The sequence below is a fragment of the Medicago truncatula genome, chromosome 1 (genome assembly GCF_003473485.1).
Source record: "Medicago truncatula cultivar Jemalong A17 chromosome 1, MtrunA17r5.0-ANR, whole genome shotgun sequence".
In the NCBI taxonomy this organism is placed as follows: Eukaryota; Viridiplantae; Streptophyta; class Magnoliopsida; order Fabales; family Fabaceae; genus Medicago; species Medicago truncatula.
Genome location: NC_053042.1, coordinates 11,843,336 through 11,855,028, shown reverse-complemented (window position 1 = coordinate 11,855,028; position 11,693 = coordinate 11,843,336). Strand labels below are relative to the sequence as shown.

Sequence of the window (11,693 nt, the reverse complement as noted above, 5' to 3'; positions counted from 1 at the left end):
ACATGATACCCTTAATTATACAACTTAATTATGTAAATGTATATAATGTATGAACTGGTGTGGGCAATATGTGGGGGGAAGAAGACAGAATGAGGAGTTATTACTATGCCAATAGTGGAAGTTCATCACCATTTTGGTTCATCTTTTATTCCATTTTTCCTTTAATTTTCTTTAAGAATTTTCAAGCCATGTGACTTCTCAATAATGAGATTAACATGTGAGATATAATGTTGTCAACAATGCCCGGAAAAAGTGCAATAATGAGATTAACATTGCAGCTTTTGATGGAGAAAAGTATATATAAAACTATATCTAAGAAATGTTTTTGAAAGAAATATGCAGATTTTAAGATTAGTTTTAAAAATAATTATTCGAGTTTTTCTTATCTTGAAATTTTGTTGGAATGTGCTTATATTTTACGAAGATCAAATTTGCATATCTTGAAATATGCAAAATATATATATTAACACCAGGAAAAGTGTTTTTCCAAAGAGTCTTTTTACGAACTGTGCTTATATTTTGCTCATTGGAGAAATATAAAATCAAGTTCTTAGATTAAAAAATTAACACTAGCGACATCTAATGAGTGTCTTTTATTTTGCACTTTATTGCATTTATTGTAAGATAAGATTAACATACTAGAGTAGGATGACATGTAAAAATTGTGGAATCTCTAAAAAGCAGGAAACATATATTTTGTTCTCCCTTCTCTTCTTTTTATAGCCATCACCACCTTTCTTCTTCTTATCTATTAAAGAAGAATGATTTATGGTTAATTTTGATTTAAAATCATTCATTCGAATTGATTTTCTTATTTTTTAATTAAATAAGTGATTTTTACATATTTTTATTTTATGTTTTTGTTTGTTATGGTGATTTCGTCGTCTTAACACGACCATGTTTGTTTTTTTATTTCTCGTCTTTATGTAATGTGTTTTTATTTTCCGTCATTGAGCAGGTGCAGATCCAATCAATGACTTTGGCGCCATCAAAGTTGTAGATCCAGATACATGAATATTCCAGAGACTTAAATATATATAGTCATATTTGTTGGCGTAGTTACATTGCCGTTTTATGTTATTAACATGGATGCTGTGAGTTTGTTCGCAAGTTCATTCTTTTTGTTTTTAACAACTTTGAATATGTGTTGTATCGACGTATTCTATCAACATGAATGAATTAATATCGTTTATTTTTGTAAAACAAATTGTGGATTCTCATTGGTTGCAGAGTTGATTAACACCGATAGTGTATCCCTTTTAAACTTATGTTTAAATATTTTCAAGTATAAATTAATGAGTTGAGAAATTTATGAGACTAAAAATTATGTTTGGAATCGAAAACTTTAAATTATAACTTTTAAGTTAGATGTAGTAGTCAAAAAAGAGCTAGAAGTAAATGTAAGTCAAAATCAATTACAATCAACAAAAACATTAATTCAAACATAGCAAAATCACTTTGAACTCTCTCCACCTTCAAACCAAAACAATCACGTTTCTTTATTTGGCCATAGAATTTTTTTTTAAACACTTCCCAAACGGCTATATTTGTCCAATGCATATATTTTGTACACTAAATATCGGTTTTGTCTTATATAGTATCAAGAAGCAGTTACTTCAGTATCAAATGAACAAATTTTTCTAAAAAAAAAATACTTTAAATATTTGTGCTCGATTTAAAAAATGAGATACACACAGAGAATCAAACATTCAAAAATCAAAATTATAATGAATAATTGTTGTAATTTTATTTGCACACAAAATTATGTAAGATTCTTTTTCTCTTGCTAAATTCAACATAATTAATGTGTTTGATGTTTTGTTATTAGTAGGGTCTGAAACCCAGTTGCATGCATGTGGTCCTATTTTGCAAAATAAACCTACTACTAGTAGTAGTACTATTCTGACTACGTTATTTATTTTTTTGAATCAAAGTACAATTCTGACTTAAATTGACCTTTATTTGATTTGCCTATAGATATGTCCCTTTGGTGAATTTCATAGGATTAAAATTAAAATAGGAGTAGTTAATAGTAGTTAATTTTGCTCGTTGCATAGGGTTTAGCAACTGATCAATGTCGTCTTGTAACACAAAACTATGGAATCAATTGATGAATGAAACGTGCAAACTACCGTTATGAGATTGGGTTTTGTGATGTTGGATAATATTAATAATAATAACTTGACAACTTAGCATTTGGCAATTAAAATAATCTTACTTACAGTTCAAGAGAGAGATATGAGTAGGTTGGTCGATAATGTTCTAAAATCTGGTTTTGCTATGTTTGAATAGTCATATATTCCAGATTAAAATTATCAGTACCCTTTTATCTGTTTTATTTTTACTCAACCGTTTGTTTGTTTCTTTTCAACATTTTTTTTTTCAAAAATTGAACACTTACATATACACGAATTAATCTACGGTTTGTCTTAACTCTTGGATTTTTAAGAGAGAAGATATGATGATTTACAGTTCAGTGGAGTGGTAAGTAATGTTTGACCAAATACTAGAATTTAAACTCGGGATTTTAGAATTGGAGTTGATCCTATCTCAATCTTACAAAACTTATTTGCAAGTGACGATCGTCCATACTTATAAACTTTATTTACGTTTTATTGATATAAAGAAACGAGAATCTTAACACCTCCTCACGTGTTTGGAGTGTGATCCAATAGTGATGACCTTATAGGTGGTGGCCAAACTGATATAGGATAGACTCCGATGCCTTATTAAAATTTTGGGTTGTACCTAACTTAACCTTACAAAATTGATTTCTAATTTGACAACGGTATTTACTTTTTTTTTTTTAATTGCTTACGCATCCAACATTCGCGATGAATTGAATTAGGTATTATTTTTCACATAAGACATCTACTTTCTTTGTAATCATCGCTCAACAACGGTATTTACTTATGAACACATTGTTAGATCATATATCACTTACTATAAGGCTCTTAAGACAGATTCTTTTAGACTATTATTTTTAACCGAAGTTTAATTATGAACCACTTTAATAACTCTATTTTGAAAAAGTCTTTGTTTAATACTATCATTTCTCCTAATATTGCCGATTTTTGTTGTTAAACCGCATGTTAAGGAGATACAAAAGAAAAGTGGAAAGGACACTCTTAATATATTTTTCTCTTGGAACAAAAAAGGCTGGCACTATCGTCATAGTTGATGTGCTAGTTATTTGAAGAGAAATATTGTAACCTTTTGATTTTATGCAATAGCTTTATTTCTTTATTTACAGCTCTATCTTAGGGCAAAGCTGGCAGTGGCAGTGACTTGAATTGCGGTGCATATGCCATTTAACAAAATTACCATATTATAATGTGTGCATTAATATAATATTTGTGTCCCAAATGTGGATATTCCTACTAATTAATAATATTTAAATTGATCAATATGCCATCGTGCACCTCTCTAACACTTTCTTGAAGATTTGTCAATGCCGTGTTATATAACGCATCTGAATTATTATGTATAAATATTACATCAAATTCGTGATGGTTTTTGAATTAAAGAAAAATAACTTATCACATTTGATTAGACCATTTTAAACATGAAATGAGATGATAATTTTGAGATCTACTCGTGCATTATTAGTTCCATTATATGAAATGTGGTAATATATTCATATTCCTTGAGGTTAAATAATAGTCCCCATTTTGATAAATTTAGTAGAAAATACAAATGTAAATTGGAGTCGTTTAATTTGAATTTGTTTGTAATCATATTGATGAGGTGAAAAGATTAGAGAGGATGTGAGAAATAAGATGGAAAAAAGAGAGTGCCTTTGGATTCTTATAATGTAAGAAATATACAATTAAAGCATATAGTAAAAATATAAGATAAAAGAATTAAAGTTATTTTTTTCCATTTTTGGACAACTAATTATGTTAAAGTTATTTGAATGGATGACCACACCACCAACCTCTTTGGACCTAAAATTATTGAGTTTAGGTGTAGTGTAAGTTGTTCAATTTTTTCAGATTGAAGCTATCTTAGGGTGTCTTTTCCAACTATGAATATGATATTTATTTCCCATTTTTTACCTAGCTCATACATGTATTGTATATGATGTTAATTCTAGACTACTCTAGCTATATTAGAACATTCTGTTTTTGGTTCTATATCTTTGAATTTAAATAAAATATATAGAACAATTTATATCATATAGCAACTTGTTTTATATAAGGATAGTTTTCATAGCATTTGTTTAATTAATAATTACATACACCTCTGGATTTAACAACTATTGTGACGATGACTTTATAATTTATATAATGGGGAAAGATAAATAAAATTAAAAAATAATTTAAATTAATAAACATGAAATCATGTAGTCCTTTTATCAATCATCTACCTGTTTTGCAAAAGAGACATTGTACTGAATGCTTTATATAAAGAGCATTATAATATCAAGACCATATATGTGTGCACTTTTATAAAAGTAAAACATTATAATTGACTTTGTTTTGGTCTTTAAATTATTAAAAATAAAATGGGAAATCATGGCTAGTGTACAATGTGCAAAGCCATAATTTAAGGGTTGTTAGCTCCCTAGCTGTAGTTAAATATTCATCAAAATGGATAAACTAAATTTTTATTTTTTATAGGGGTCAAAAAATAAGGAAAGCAAACCTAGCAAGTTATATATAATATATGACAATATAGTACATCAATTATGAAAGAACATGGAAATTTACTTATATGTTCCACCGAAATGACAGGTGCATGTTTGTCACAAATGGATATGTTGACTAAAATAGGTAAATGTAAAAGAAAAAAAAAGGTGATACTATAAAAGATGATGGGATAAAATTCACTATTGAAAAAGAGACAAAAAAGAGAGGGGTGAATTAAATTCTAGGTGAATAATGTTGAAAAAGTTACTATTAATTATACAGCAATTATGAATGTTAATTTGTTTCGTAAGTATAATTTAGATGATGGTTGTAGAGACCATTCTCCACACATTAAGTGTAAAATTCTTGTTAGTAGACTATTTGATAAAAAGTAAATATAATTAATCTCATTTAATTTTGTTGATGTGATCAAGAATATAATTGTATTTCTAGACTAGCTTTTTTGAGATTTTTATTTTTGTAAACCTCCAATTTTCACGGGAAAATAATTATGATAATCCACAGTTGGGTTTAGAAGTAAGTAAAATCTGACCAATAATTCTTCTCTAAAAATTAAACATTTTTCTCAAGAATAACGTTAAATATAGTGAAGTTAATTAAATTTCACTTATATATTTGAAAAGTTCACTCTTTTTTTTGTTGTTGAAAAGTTCACTTATATATCTTTTTTTGATGGTGGTTGGGGTTCGAACACAGATGTTACATATTTTTATACATTGTCCATATCAGCTGAGCTAAGCGCTCACGAGGACGTTCACTTGTGAATCTTAAAAGGTGAATATGACTTTTTTTTTCTTCTTATATTTAAATCTGGAGAGTACTAACTATATCGACGTCCGAGACTCAAAAAAATTACTACGTACTGTCCCCAATGCATGTGCTGGTGCCGGCGGTAATCCAACGTAGATCTACGATACAACGCATACAAATTTGTTGGTTCTTTCCGAATGTGTTGCAAATGGAAGCTTTTACTTGCATCAATGATATTTTGATTCAATCTAATTTATTTTTTATTCAAAGCTTTATCATCCATTTTTTATAGCTAATTATTGATTCAATGTGCTGGTGCGCCTTTACCTTTCTCGGCCTTTTGACTAAGATCAAGTGTACTATCTGTTCTTATCAGTTTAATATATGATATGTGGTTCAATGGGTCACACGATATTAAATTACTTTTTTTAAGGGGGAGAGGCCATTTCGATAGCTTGCTATTGAGCTTTTCAAGTGTAGCTTATGTGTTGCACTACTGCATAGGCCGTCGCACCCCACCAAAAAGAAAAAAATGTACTGGTGCGCCTCGGGTAAGCTGTTGCGCGCCCATGTCGTACAAAAATTGCACTAGAGCACAAGGCGGGGTAGTACTTTGGTGTCTTTGGATGTCTTTGTTTCTATATCTCTCATAACCAATAATTCTCTCTCATCAAAATAATTTATTATAATCATTCAATCATCATTCTCTTTCATCTAAAATACACTAAAATCAACAAAGTCACCAAATACAAAGTCTGAAGTGCCACCCCACAAGGCGTGCCCTCTCACACACGAGGGGCGTACACCTTCAGGTGAAAAACAATTTTTGTTGTTTTTCTTCTACAGGCTTGAAGAAAAAGCACAGTTTTTCACGCAAAACTCACTTTAAGGCAAACATTGTGAGCTTCAATGAAGGAGTTTCCCTCCTCATCCTTAGTCTTTAAGGTGTGTTCTGTTCTTTTGTAATTTGGTCTTTAGCTACCATGAGTAACTAAACTCTAAGTGGACATGGTTCGTCTTCGTGAGCTTAGCTCAATTGTTAGGGACAATCCATAATATATGCAATTAAAAAATGGGTATGGTTCTCTCTATTTTATCTGTTGGATCAATTTTAATAAAAAGGAAAGATAGAAAGATTGTGGGGGGCATAGGACATGACCCAAGAAAACTCAAATGTGAATATATCGTGATAAATCAACCTAAGTGGATATACTCTAATCTATCCTAACAAAAATTCAATAATCACTGGCGCAACCCAACGAACCCACGTACAGGCGTGAAACCATGTTACAAAAAAGAATGAAAAGTGAACATCTGCAAAGAATAGTTGGAGTGTAATTATGGCGAATGGATCGACCGCTAACACGGTAACAAAATCCAAGTGCCAACAACTCCCTGAACAACATCAAGAATAAAAGCTCTTTCGAGAAAACAACGCGTAAGAACTCAGATCATGGTATGAGTTCAGTACGCCCGTAACCAGACCCTTTCGGGTTAAACGAATCAGATTCTTTCGGGTTTTTGTAACAGACCCTTTCAGGTTTACTGAACCATCGTAAAAAACCAACGCACGGTACATTAACAACCAAAGCGAATAGGAACACCAAAACTTCCCCAAGACCACCGTCGTAAAGGCGGCGAATCGGAAACCAAGAAATCAGCAGATCTCCAAACATCAGAAAGGAACCAGAAATCAAAGGCTTTAAACTGTGAGGATGACCGAAACCAAGAAGGAAGGCACAGAGAGAACAACCACCGACCCAACAAAGAACCACACACTGACTCACCACTCAAGAATCCACGAACCAACACAAGAAAACACAAATCTGAATAAAACCATCCTCACAACGTCAAAACACGGCGACGCAAAGCTGGCCACGATAGATGAACAGGAAGGTAACATTCCTAGGGATGATGTTTGAACTTAGAAATAGAGCGACACTACTGTGGACATTGCATATGAATTTTATTACTCTTTTTCTCTTGGTAATATAGACGAGATAGGGATGTCCATTTGTAGAACTACTAAGGTAAGATGAGGTATGTTGATTTCCTTCTAAGATTTATAGACGAAGTGGAGCCTTTAGATGACAATTTAGAAATTCCATCTCTTTTATGTTTCAATTACCTCTAAGAGATAATAAAAAAAAAAAAAATCACGGTATAAAAACTTTTCCATACAGATTAAAATTCTGAATCTATCATCGACATGCTATGAGAAAACGAATTGGTTCCAATCAAAACCATGACACCTAGAACCGATTGCCATTGCCCACGAATCGAGCCAATATTAGACGTACTAATATTAAAGTCGGTCCATTGGAATAAACTAAGACTAAAAAAGAGCTTACTTTTCATCATCCATTAATATAAAATTATCTCACATATTTTTAACTAAATCAAATATGATATCTAACTAGGGCTTGAGAGCGTCTTTGGCAAACATCAGTATATAGCATAGCATACATCGAGCTTCCCATGATCGAGCTTCCAAAGGAAGGCACTGATTATGATTGAATGACCATTCCTAATAATCCATGATAACGGGGATAAGAGGATTTATCATTTCTTCCATTGATAACAGGGATACCAAGATACTTCCCAAAATCATTAGTGACTTCAATATTTAAAATATTGCTGATATACTTTACAATGGATTTAGAAGTATTTTTAGAGAAATAAACCTTTCATTTGGTAAGACTAACTTGTTCTCCTACATGAGAACAAAACTAGCAAAATGTGATGTTACTGAGGTATATATTTGAGAACTAAATTGATAGAGTTTACATACTCTAGGGACTACTTATTATATGTATATAGGTTATAGCAACCAAGTTAAAGAGAAATTCATGAAATTGCTATGTTACAATTAACTCCACTCTTCAATTTAATTCACGTGAGGTTAGTTGGGAAATTCATCCAGAATTAAATTACCGAATCAGGTTACGTGTTGCTTTCTTCATCCATTGAATTGCAATTTCGATTAGACCTCTGATATCTGATCGCGTTTCTGACCGTTGCCGAGTTCAGCCTGGCCATGGCCTTTGATTGGCAGGCTGAGCTGGCCGCACCATTGGGAAGGACCATTGTGAATCATACCTCATCAGCTGCGACGGTTCCTCCTCCTCCCAAACCAGTGCAGAAAATTTCTTTTGCTCAAGCGCTGACCGCCTCGACAATAACTACCGCAAGCAATGATAGTCTACCGCAACCCTTGATCTGTGGCGATACCGTTAGCATACATATTACACATGACATATATGAGATATGTATGGATTTCTGTAAACGCAACCTTCGTGGACGTCTGGTTCTGAATAAGGGCGACAAACCCTATACTACAAAAGACATCTATTCTAAACTTCATAATCACTGGAAAACAAAAGGGGCATGGTCCATCACGTCATTAGGCAGGGGTTACTACGAGTTCTTTTTTTCATCTGAAGAGGATATGCGCATGACATGGGCGATGGGGGCGATTAATTTGAAACCAGGTGTTCTCCGTTTGTTTGAATGGCAAAAATATTTTAATATGAACAAACATCGTAACACTCATGCACAAGTGTGGATCCGACTTTTGGAATTACCTCAAGAGTATTGGATGGATGGATAGTGCTTTGGGCACCCCACTCCTTATTGACAGTGCAACTTCCAAGCGCATCTACTGGCAGTACGCACACATACTTGTCGACATGGACTTTTCAAGACAAATATTTCATGAAATTACGGGGTTCAGAGAGAAGGGTATGCGTTTCAGGTGGAGGTGGCCTATGAGTGGCTTCCGGATTACTGTACACATTGTCATACCATAGGCCATGACATATCCTCATGTCGGTGGCTATATCCAAAGAAGGGCAATATTGTTCACAAAAAAATATTGTCCAAGGCAAAAAAACCAGCACCAGTACCAAAGCAAACTTGGGCACCTATCAAAGACAACCTGTCGGGTATTGGTTCCTCTATTGCTTTTGCAGCACCTCAGACAAATAAGGACCCGGTAATTGCTGAAGCAGAGGCACATACCATTACGGTACAACAACAAGATATTCCATAAGAGGCAGTGAATCACAAAATTATTGCAGTGGAACAGGAGCAATCACGCTCGGCCACTGCGAATGTACCATTTGTGCAGCACTTGGAGCATACAAACCCGTTCATAGGGTCCCCTCCCATCATCTCAATGAAGGGAAGAAAACTGTTGTGCAGACACTTTGGCTGCATTGGGGCATGACATGCCTAATACTACTTGGTTCCGACCTATGATAGTATCATTGACGATTGATTTTACTAAAGACATAAATGGGCTTCCTAATTATAGATTCTCGTAGCCATTTATAGTCTTTTTAGTTTCTGTTTTGTCGTTCCATTTTCTTTTTTTGAGGGTATTGGCCTAGTCCCCCCTCTTTTGTACAAATATTTCCTTACTTTAATAATATTATTACGTATTAGGAAGGCGACAAAGGATGAGAGTTGCTGTTGGATGCCAACCTAGTTGGGATGTTTAAGCTTCTCCCTGATGCTTAACCTCTCTATTTTTGCCTATAAAAAAAATAGGTTTTCAAAGTCCACGAGTTTTGATATAAAATAATAAAAAAAAAAAAACATTTATTTTACGTTGATTGCATGTGTACATAAAATAATAATAAAAATCTCCCTGTGTAGTGCAACTTGGAATTGAGGAGCACCGCACCCGACTTTACCCCTTTAACATCCTTAAACCCAAGTCATGTTCTGATACTTAAATAAATTAAATAGAGAAAATTACACTCTCATCTTTCTGAGATGTTTGAATTTCATTGTTCTCTTTAAAAATAAATACGTAAAGAAAATCATACTCTCATCTCTTATGAGATGTTTGGATTACACTTCACTCTCTTGAGAATTAAATATGGATTATATGTTAACCCATTTTCATTTAAATAAACATTTTTATAATAATAATTAACTTGGAATCATCATTTTCTGTCAAAAAAAGATTCAAGGAACCATTTAAGAAATGAACTTTAATTTATTAATGAGAAATGCTAACGAGTGTCCCTAGGATACTCTTTAAGCATCCAAAGTGGTAATATTTTATGAAAGTTTGTGCATTTATTGCATTAGAAATAATTTCTTTGTTAACAAGACCCTTTATTTATAACTCCAAATGTTAATAATAATTAAATTTAAATATTCATTATTAATTTTATGATTTTAGAATATAAAATTTAATAAGCCTTTTCTTTATCAATTTTAATCACGTGTCCAATACTTTTTTATATTTGATGAAATTCAATATTTATATTTTATCTTATTTTACTTCAAAGCTATAATATGATATTAACGAAATTGTGAAAAAAATAAGCATAATAGATATTTAATTGTATTAAAATTGTCTAAGAAGTTTAAAATGAAAGGAGGAGAATGTAAATTTTAACTTAACAAGGGAAAGGAGAGTAATTTAATCATCTCTTGGTGTTGGTAGACTTGCGAATCGATCAAGCTTATCTAGTAGAGAAACTATGCAGATTGGTATGACTTTAGACTATGTGTGGTTCCCGAGTATTCTTGTAAAGGAGTTTTGTCGTTGGTGTGACTTCGGATTGTATTTCGTACCCATGTATATATTCAAGATGTAGAGGATCACTTGTTTTTGTAGATGTAGCTTTGTTGGAAGGATTTGGTATGTAATTTTTAAAGGAAAATTCTACCATGTTGTTGCATATTTGACGATTTTAAAACCGTCATTTAAGAAAATGAACTAAAAACCAATTTAAATATTATATTATTTAAAAAATTTCAAACGGATAAAGTAAAGCAGAACTCTCTTTGGTGGCTAAAAGCTCATAATGTTGTTTTTGTTTTTGGGTTCCAATTGTGGTGGTCAAGTCCTTTGACTTGTTTGGGACTAGGCTAATTTTTGTTTGACTCTGTATATTTGTAAATACTCTGAGCCTCCTTGGTACATCTTGTAGTTGGAGGTGTCCGTGGTTTGTTAATATAAGTTCCATTTTTTATTGTTAAAAAAAAAAAAAAAATCAAACGGAAAAGTAAGAATGAAATCTACATTTCTAATTTATCATTTTTAACATTTGTTTTGATTATTTTTTTTTTTAGGGAGCATTTGTTTTGAATTTATTGTGCTTATTATGGTAAAATACATAAAAATTATGTGCAAATGAAAAATATTGATTAAAGTTTTTTATTCAACACTTTAAATTTTATTTTACCAAATAGGAAAATTTCCAAAGAATTTATTTTTATGAAGTTTCTTTTATTGGATATTAAAAAAAAATGTGATTTTTAAGAGGGAAA

General features: G+C 32.1%; 1 non-coding gene across 1 annotated transcript; it reads left to right on the top strand.

The window, feature by feature from the left end:
- The first annotated feature begins 5,725 nt into the window (after window positions 1-5,725).
- Window positions 5,726-5,921, top strand: LOC112418835 (U2 spliceosomal RNA). Its single transcript, XR_003008915.1, has one exon. It is a non-coding gene; the product is annotated as a U2 spliceosomal RNA (small nuclear RNA).
- Window positions 5,922-11,693: the final 5,772 nt, after the last annotated feature.